Source organism: Myotis lucifugus, unplaced genomic scaffold, assembly GCF_000147115.1.
Source record: "Myotis lucifugus unplaced genomic scaffold, Myoluc2.0 scaffold_40, whole genome shotgun sequence".
Lineage (NCBI taxonomy): Eukaryota > Metazoa > Chordata > Mammalia > Chiroptera > Vespertilionidae > Myotis > Myotis lucifugus.
The window spans coordinates 2400639-2410770 of NW_005871088.1; the positions used below are offsets into that span (position 1 = coordinate 2400639).

Here is a 10132-nt window from a genome sequence, read left to right on the forward strand (position 1 = left end):
ATTTTTTTAATTTAGATATGGGAAGAAAATACCATTCTGTTGGCACAAAATGCAAAAAATTTAGTTGTTTTAACCCCAGCACAGAATTTTAAAAACTATTAATGCAGCTGTTCTCAACCTGTGGGTCGCGACCCCTTTGGGGGTCGAACAACCCTTTCACAGGGGTCGCCTAAGACCATCGGAAAACACATATATAATTACATATTGTTTTTGTGATTAATCACTATGCTTTAATTATGTTCAATTTGTAATAATGAAAATACATCCTGCATATCAGATATTTACATTACAATTCATAACAGTAGCAAAATTACAGTTATGAAGTAGCAACGAAAATAATGTTATGGTTGGGGGTCACCACAACATGAGGAACTGTATTAAAGGGTTGTGGCATTAGGAAGGTTGAGAACCACTGTATTAATGGAAAACAGATTAAGGTCATTAAGTGCACAACACTAATTTCTGGCCAGCTTCTGGTATTTTGTTTCTCTCCTAGTTCTACCAAGGAAAACTTAAATTGACTCTTCAGCAGAATAATCCTCAAATATGCTTCATAAGCAAAATGAGAGCTTTTGTTTACATAGTTTTTGGATTTTGCTGTTCCTAATTTTATTCTGGAACCCAATTTTACCCAAAACCATAATTACTATATTAACTTTGTAATGCACAGTTATGTGCAATTCAGCAAAGCAGTAGTACACAATCAGGCTGTATTCACCCAGAGCGTAGGAAAAACAGGATTGGTCACACCCACTTAAAAAAAAATCTCATGCTATTCGCCAATGCTTGGTTTCAGTCTAAGTTCTGACAGTGAAATACATGAATATATATCTCTAAGTCTCATCTTGATTTTCAAAGGTATGCACAGGAAGTTCTTCACAGCTTTGCTTTGCCCGGCTGGAGCTGAAGATTTTGTAACTTCATAGTCAGACCCATGTTGCCAGTGATTTTCAATTTGCCTTGAAAGAAGGCTGACTGAGAATTCATTTTACCTGTCATTAAAACCATCAAGTCCGAGTCAGCCATTGTGATTGTGTAGTCAGCCTTCTTATCTGAGTTAGGAAGCACCGATCCCTTGCCATTCCTCACATCCACACTCAGATGGCTTCTTTACCCCCAGGGCCACCCTTCACCTTGAAGGCAAAAATACTGCTGATTTTCTTCACAAACTGTTCCCCTTCCTCTTCAAGCTTCTTCTCAAACTCCTTAAAGATTTGCTTTAAATCCTCCAACTGCAGTGCTGGTTGGAGCAGCTTCAATTTGATGAGTTCTGGAAGCTTTAGGAAAACCCATCTTGTATTTCTTCTTTTTATACCAGTCCTTTAGCATTTCTTGCATTGCTGGCTTGGTGGTGATAAAGTCCCTTAACCTTTTTTGTCTGTGAAGCTTCTTATTTCCCCTTCAATTTTGAATGATAGCCTTGCTGGATAGAGTATTCTTGGATTCAGTCCTTTGCTTTGCATCATTTTGTAAATTTCTGTCCATTCTTTTATGGCCTGATGTGTTTCTGTTGAGAAATCATTTGATAATCTAATGGGAGATCCCTTGTATGTTACTTTCCGTCTCTCTCTTGCAGCCTTTAAGATTCCCTCTTTGTCCTGAACATTTGCCATGTTAATTACGATGTGTCTTGGCGTGGGTCTTTTCGGGTTCATCTTGTTTGGCCATGATGGACTAAGGCACAGATGAATGGTTCTTGGCAAAAATGCAAGGAGGTTCTTCTGTGGCCTCATGGTGGCTTGCCTGGCTAGTGGCTGTTCATCCATTTCTTTTTGATTCTTGCATAAGTTGTTGATTTTTTCCTCCATCCGGTTTATGCACTCTAGGACCCTTAATCTGAATTCTTTTTCTGACATGCTGCATGCCTCTGTTTCACTTAGCTGATTTTCTGGCAAGTTCTCCTCTTCTTTTCTTTGGGGGTTTCTTTGTCTACCCATGTTTGATCTCACCGACAGATTTAGATGTTGAGTTGTTCAGGGGCTGCTCCTTGGGTGGCTGTGGCTCCTCAGGCCGTGGTTCCTCCTTGGGCAGTTGTGGTAGCAGCTGCTCCTCAGTTGGCAGCAGCTCCTCTGGTGGGTGCTGTTCACCGCTGTGGTGGCTCCTCTGGCTGTTTGGGGGAGGCTTCACACACAGCTGCTGTTCCTCCGACAGAGGATGTGCTGATCACGAGGCTGCTGTTCCTTGGATGGGGTGGGCTACACACGCAGCTGCTACTCCTTGAACTGGGGAGGACTGCTCACGTGGCTGCTGATCCTTGAATGGGGGCTGGTTGCAGGCTGCTGTTGTTCCTCTGATGTGGTGGGCTGCTTGTGGGGCTACTGTTCCTAGGATCAGCTGCTTCTCATCAGATAGGTGCAGGCTGTTGTGGCTCTGCTCCTCGGACCGGTGTGGCTGCGTAGAGCTGCCACTCCTTGGATGTGGGCGGTCTGCTCGTGTGGTTGCTGCTCCTCAGACCCGGGTGGGCTGCCACTGCTCCTCGAATGGGGACGGGTTGCTCGCAGAACTGCTGTTCCTCGGATTGGGCAGGCTGCTCGTGCGGCTGCTGCTGCTTGGGTGAGGGCAGGATGCTTGTGCAGCTGCTGCTCCCTGGACTAGTGCAGGGTGCGGGCTGTGTGCAGCTGCTGCTCCTTGGATGGGGGCGGGCTGCGCAGGGCTGCCTCTCCTCAGATGTAGGAAGACTGCTCGTGTGGCTGCTGCTCCTCAGACAGGTCGGACTGCTCGTGTGGTTGCTGCTCTTCGGACGGGAAAACGTGCTGCTCACACAGCTGCTGCTCCTTGGACAGGGGCAGGCCACATGAGGTTGCTGCTCTTAGGCTCGAGGCAGCCTGCTCATGGGGCTGATGCTCCCTGGAGAAGAGCACACCGCTCACGTGTCTGTTGCTCACGTGCTTGAAAAAACAATGTGAACAGAAGTAGGAAATAAAGGAACAAACAAAAAAAAAAGGAGAACAAAGAAAGAAAGGAAAAAAAGCAACAAACCAAAAAATGGGGAAAAAAAAGCAAAAAGCAAAAAAAAAAAAAAAAGCTAACAAAATAATAAAAAAATAAAATTGAAAAATTGAAATGTCATTCCTTTGGCTGGCTTAAGATCCCAGTTTTCTGGAATCTCTCCTCCTGCTTTTTAAGTTTTTTTTTTTTTCCAATTGCTGCTGTGCTTGGGTGTTTTTTACTACCTTGTCTTCTAGCTCACTAATGTGGTCCTCAGCTTCTTCTAGTCTATTGATGGTTTCTATTATGTCCTTTATTGCAGCTATGTTATTCTTCATTTCTTCTTGGTTCTTCTTCATTTCCTCTTCATCCTTACACATGTTGTTGAACTTGTCTTCCATCCTTTTCAGTGTCCTTATGACCATCTCTCTGAATTCTTTCTCTGACAAATTGCTTGCCTCCATTTTGATTACTTCCTGGTGATTCCTCCTTTTCTTTCATATGGGGGCTGTTTCTTTGTCTCCCTATTTTTGCTCCTCTCAAGGTGTCTGATTATGTGGCTCACTCTCGTTCTCCAGGCATCCTCTCTCCTTTCAGGCCATGGACTGTCTCCCCAGCTGTGCTTAATTCACCAATTCCAGGTGGATATTATTAGATTCAGCTGTTTCTTCTAACTGCTCTGTGAGAATCACAGGATACGTCCACCTATTCAGCCACCATTTTGTCTCCCCCTGGACAAATTTTGTAGGAGCCTGCGGCTGGGGAGGCTGGAGTCTTGGTGTTTGTGGGCTTGTATTTGAGCAGTAGGTCCTTAGCTGGTGTGGCTGTAGGGTCCTGGGTGGTTTCTGAGGTCTCCCTGTGTGGAGGTGAGGCTGGGCTTCCATTCATAGCTGCTCTCCCCTTCAAGATGGCACAGTCTCTGCAGCAGAGCCTGCCATCCTGGGAGAGATTGCAGCGGTAGTAGAGGCTGCCCAGGTAGGGGAGCCTTTTCTGCAAGCCCCCAACAGTCCTGGAGAATATAACTGTCCCTCATTCTCACACACACACACACACACACATGCACACGCACATGCCCCACATGTCCACGCACTCCCCTATTGCTCCCTCACTCACTTACACTCTCTCCCTCACTGTCATCCTGTCGGCCACTGTCTTCTACAAATAGCTCAAAATTCTTGATTTAAATGTTTTATAATATAGATGTGCAACATATTTATAATGCAGAAATTGTCTAGTGGTACATGTATATAAGTTATAAATGAATATTTGTACACATATTGGGGATAGTTGATCAAAGCATTTAACTGATGGGATAGGAAATCACCAAAGTGTGAAGATCACTATTTTAAAGCACAGACCTGGAGTTATGTCCTAACTGAACCACTTATTAGATAGTTCACTTTGAACAAGTTATTTAACCACTCTGTGCTTGTTTCCTCATCTGAAAATGAGAATATTCATAACCTCTATTTCATGAACTGTTTGTGAGGATTAAATGACATAATTTAATAGCACATTAAATAGCACAGTGCCTGCATGTAGTACACACTCAATACATATGATAATGATGACGATAAAGAAGAATAAGAAAATAAGAACAAGGACAAGAACAAAAAGAAGAAAGAAAGGAGGAAGAAGAAGAAGAAAAAGAAGAAATTATGGGGGTAGCAGAGAGAGATTACAGCCCAGCACAATAACAAAGTAGAATTAAATGTGAGCCTAGACTCTCCTGTGGCCCCAGGGAATGCACTGTGTAGTATCATAGTATCACTCTCACCCTCACCCTTATGACCTGTCTGCTACTTCTCTAAATTCTTCCTCCACCTTCCAAGATTGCCCATCAATTCTACTTTTCAAACTCTATTCTTCCCTGCTTACTGGCAGAAAGGGGAAAGCACCTGTTACTTTATTATGCTGAGAAAATTAGTTCTTGTTTATCTTTCCCCTTCCACTTCCACTTTGCCCACTGGCTCTACCTCTTATGGCCACATGACCCTAATAAGGTGATTTTTATAAACAAAGGATTTTTTTCTTATAAAATTCAGCTTTCTTCCAGAGCCAACACATTCAAACTGAAGATAGGTCTTAAAATAACAATTGTTTTCTTCCTACCTCAAATGAGCAAATGAATAATTCAATAAATAAGCCATCTTCTCTCTTCATTGGAAGACTTCAGGGCCTCCTTTCCAATCACATAGTCTGCCTTACTCTGTTACTCCCCATGTTCCCTCAAAGCTTCCATTTATTCTGCCACTTCAGGCTGTATTTGACTTCATTAAACTCTCTGTAAGTCACTCAGGGCATTGGTGGTTGGAGAGCGGGGATGTTGGTGACAATAAAGATTGTCCAGTTTAAAAAGGAGCAAATAGCTGGATGTAGCAATATGTGCTGTGTTTCAGGGAATAGTAACCTTGGGTAGAACCCTTGCAATTATCATGGGCAAGAAGTTAACTTTCTTGGATTTCAGGTTTTTGTCTGTAAAACAAGGGGATAAAACCAGATTAGAGAGAAGACTTTGTAAACTATTCAGGGGAGTGTTTTATATTCCCTTGGTGTCATGGAACAAGAAAAGGGCTAAACACTATTGAATTTGATTATCTAAGAATAAACCAGACACAGGATGTTTCTGCCACTTAAAATTGGCCACCCACAGTGGTTACCTTTGGATGGGGAGATTAGAGTAGTTGTTATTTTCACCTTTTGTTTTTGTATGCTTTTCAAAACTTATATAGCTGTCATGTGCTGATTTTATAACCAGTCACCATATAATGTTAAGTGAAAAACTCAGGATGCAACTTTATATATGCAGTCTGACCTCACTTTTGCATAAACATTTGCATGTATATATAGGAAAATGCATGAAAGGAAAAGAGCCCAAAATGCAAGAGTGTTTTCCCTGAGTGGTAGTATTGTGATAATTTCATTTTCTCCATACCTTTTGATACATTATATATTTTATACCATAAGCACAATTTGTGTATAGCAGACAAGCTTTGCAGCAGATAACTACCATAAAACTATAAAAAGTGTATGAGACAACTGTTTTCAGACACTAGGTAATAGGAAGCACATGACTCAGATAACAAAGACAAAGTAAACTCACAATGTAAGCCTGAAGTCACCTAAATCTCAGCCTGGAGAAAGTTTTCCAATTACAGTGCAGTGACTAGAATCAAAGCAAAGGAAAGCATGGCATTCTCATGGAGTGAGAGGGCAGAATACAGAGGTAAGGGTATCTGAAGTGGCTGGAATCTGAAGGTCATAGTGCTACAGAAGATGGATCTGAATAAAATATAGTGCCTCAGGAGTCTATGTGGATATCCCTTATGAGTGTGAGGTGGTTTTGATTCATATTTACCTGATGATTGTGATGTTGAGCATCTTTTATATATTTGTTGGCAAGTTGTATGTCTCCTTTGGAGACATGTCTATTCAGTCCTTTGCCCATTTTTATTAGTTTCTTTTTAAAATCTTTATTGTTGAGAGTATTGCAGATGCCCCACTTTCTTCCCATTGCCCCTCTCCAACTAGATCATGCCTCACCCCAGGCCTTCACCAGTCTATAGCCCGTGTCCATGGGTCATGCATATATGCATATAAGTTCTTTGGTTAATCTCTTCCCTCTCCCCCTCCTCCCTTCCCTCTGAGATTAAGTCTGTACCGTGTTTCCATGCCTCTATTTTATTCATTAGTTTCTTTTGTTCATTAGATTCCTTGTTCATTTATTTTGATTTTTAGATTCAATTGTTGATAGGCATGTATTTATTGTTCATATTTCCTCATCTTTTTCTCCTTCCCCTCCTCCTCCTCCTCTTCCTTCTTCTTCTGAAAGACCCTTTAACATTTCATGCAATACTGGTTTAATGGTAATGAAGTCATTTAGCTTTTTCTTGTCTGGGAAACTCTTTATCTGATCTTCAATTCCAAGTGATAGCTTTGGAGGGTAGAATAATCTTGGTTGTAGGGCCTTGCTTTTCATCACTTTGAATATTTCTTTCTGGCCTGAAAAGTTGTTGTTGAGGAATCAGATGACAGTCATATGAGCACTCCCTTGTAGGTAACTAACTGCTTTTCTCTTGCTGCTTTTAAGATTTTCTCTTTGTCTTTAACCTTTAACATTTTAATTATGATGTGTCTTGGTGTGAGCTTCTTTGGGTTACTCTTGTTTGGGACTCTATGCTTCCTGGACTTTAATGTCTATTTCTTTCACCAGGTAAGGGAAGTTTTCTGTCATTATTTTTTTTCTAATAGGTTTTCAATTTCTTCCTTCCTCTCTTCTCCTTCCCACACCCCTATGATGTGAATGTTGGTATGTATGAAGTTGTCCCAGAGGCCCCTTACACTATCTTCATATTTTTTATTCTTTTTTCTTTTTGATGTTCTGATTGGGTGCTTTTTGATTTCTTATATTCCAAATTCAATTCTCAGCATACTCTACTATACTGTTAATCCCCTATAAATTATTATTTATTTCAGGTAGTGCATGCTTTATTTCTGACTGGTCCTTTTTATGTTGTTGATGTTTTTACTAATTTCCTTGACATTCTCACTAAGTTCCTTGAAGTTCTCATTAAGTTCTTTAAGCACCCTTGAGTAACCATTGTTTTGAACTCTGTGTCTGGCAGTTTACTTGCTTCCATTTCAGTTAGCCCTTTTTCTGAAGATTTTTTCTGTACTTTCTTTTGTGACATGTTTTTTTTCATTCCCAAGTTTTGGCTGTTTCCCTATGTGTTTCTTTGTATTAGGTAGAGATGCTATGTCTCTTGGAACTGGTAGAGTGATATTTTGTAATAGTTGTCCAACAGGTCCCAGTGGATCTGTCTCCTCAATCACCTGAGGTAGACACTCTAAGTACACACTGTGTGGGCTGTGTGTACTGTCCTGTTGTAATTAACCATGCTTGCTGTTAGTATCACTGGGAGGGATTGAGCCCCAGGCCAATTGGCTGTGAAGAGCAGCTGTGACTATAGATGAAGAGCTACTGTGCAGGAGAAACCCCTATGCAGCAGGACTTGCATCAGTGGGCCTTTGGTGGTCCCTTGAGTGTGTCACTCATGGATGTGATAGGGTTGTAATATGGTGTAGTCTGAAGCTGACTATCAGGTGCACTGGCTCTAGGGCCGCTCAGGAAATGCAAAGTCAACTACTGTCTGTGCCCTGCCTGGGGCCACCCAGCAGAAGCTACAGAGAGATCTACAGATGGCTGCTACTTGTGTTGGGCTTGAGGATGCCCAGGAGAGGCCAAGCTGTGAACCAAGACAGGCTGCTGCACAAGCATTGATATAGGGCCTTTTATTGAGAGGCATGGAGCTTGATGAGGCCAGCTGCTTCTTGTTTGAGAGATTTTAGAAAAGTCTGAAGTCTAAGCCATTACTGGCTATTCATATGGAAAGACCATTGCAAACAGCTTAGGTGGGCCTACAATTAGGGTTGAGTGGTGTCTCAGGGGGTCATCAGGGCCAGGCAAACAGCGTGAGCCACGTTGATGGAAACTCAGATATGGTGCCTGCCAGTGAGCTCTGGGGCAAGGAGGGTCTCAGCATAGGAACAATGACCTCCCCCAGCACTTTTGTCTAGGAGAAAGCTGTCCCCCAGTTCTTGCTCTTATTACCAGACAATTTAATTCCTCCCTGTATGTTCCTGGATCCTTTCAAGCTGCTGCCCCAGAACTGGAGCTCAGAGGGAGTGAATCCATGTAAGTCCTTTAAAGGAAACACCTGATACTCCAGCAGCCTCAGTGTCACTCAGCCACAACTCCCTTTGGTTTTTATAGCCCAAAGTTATGGGTACTTCTCTTCCCAGCATTAGAACCCTGGGCTAAGGAGGTCTTGCTCCTCACATAGATCTCCATAGCCAAGATATACCTCCAGATTAAAATCAACAACAACAACAACAACAGCACATGTGGGTATAGGACCAGCCTGTTCTGTACCTCCACCACTCCTACCCATCTCAATGTGGGTTCTTCTTTAATTCTCTAGTTGTAGGACTTCCGTTCAGCCAGATTTCAGTCAGTTCTGTGGTTTAATTATAATTTTGATGAGGTTGTGGGGGGATGTGAGTGCCCCTTTGCCCATTTTTATAATTTTTAGTTTTTTTGTTATTGCTGTTGTTTTGGGTTTTTTTGTGGGTTTTTTTTGCTATTGAGTTTTGTGTGTGTTCCTTATGTATTTTGGATATTAACCTCTTATCAGATATATGCTCTGAAATAATTTTCTCCCATTCTGTAAGTCACCTTTTCATTATGTTGATTGTTTCTTATGATGTGCAGAGGCTTTTTTATTTATTGTATCCCTTGTCCCTCTTGTTTATTATTGCTTTTGGTGTCCTATCCAAAAAAATCATTATTAAGACTAATGTCAAGGAGATTTTCCCTTATGTTTCTTATAAGAGGCCTATGGTTCAGGTCTTACGTTTAAGTTTTTAATCCATTTTGAAATGATTTTTTGTGTGTATTGTGTAAGGTAAGAGTCCAATTTTATTCTTATGCATTGGATATTCAGTTTTTTCATCATCCTTTATTAAAGAGGCTATCCTTTTCCCATTGTACATTCTTGGCACCCTTGTTGAAAAACAGTTGATCATATATGGGTAAATTTATTTCTGGGATTTCTATGTTGTTCCATTGGACTATATGTCTGTTTTTGTGCCAATGCCATTCTCTTTTGATTACCATAGCTTTGTAGTATAATTTGAAATCAGGAAGTGTGATGTCACTAGTCTTGTTCTTCTTGCTCAAGATTGCTTTGGCTGTTTGGTGTCTTTTGTGGGTTTGTATGAATTTTAGGATTTTTAAAAATTCTATTTCTGTGAAAAATGTTATTGGAATTTTTATAGGTATTGCATTAAATCTACAGATGGCTTTTGGTAGTATTGCCATTTTAGCAATGTTAGTTTTTCCAATTTATTGTTAACAAGTGTTGGTGAGGATATGAAAAAAGGGAACTCTTATGCTCTGTTGGCAGGAATGTAAATGGGTATAGGCATTATTAAAAAAGTGTGGAGGTTCCTCAAAAATTAAAAATAGAAATGTAATAAGATGCAGAAATCCCAATTCTGAGCATATATTATCCAAAGGTATTGAAATTAGGATCTCAAAGAGATAGTTGTACTCTTGTGCTCATTGCAGTATTATTACTCAGCCAGAGACATTGAAGCATGCAACAGACTGATGTATTTCAGAGGGAGGGAGTTGCGGAAAGAG

General features: G+C 41.1%; 1 pseudogene; it reads right to left on the minus strand.

Annotated features, from left to right (window-relative positions):
• Positions 1-852: 852 nt before the first annotated feature.
• On the minus strand, positions 853-1293 carry LOC102431875 (annotated as a pseudogene).
• Between the last annotated feature and the right edge of the window lie 8839 nt (positions 1294-10132).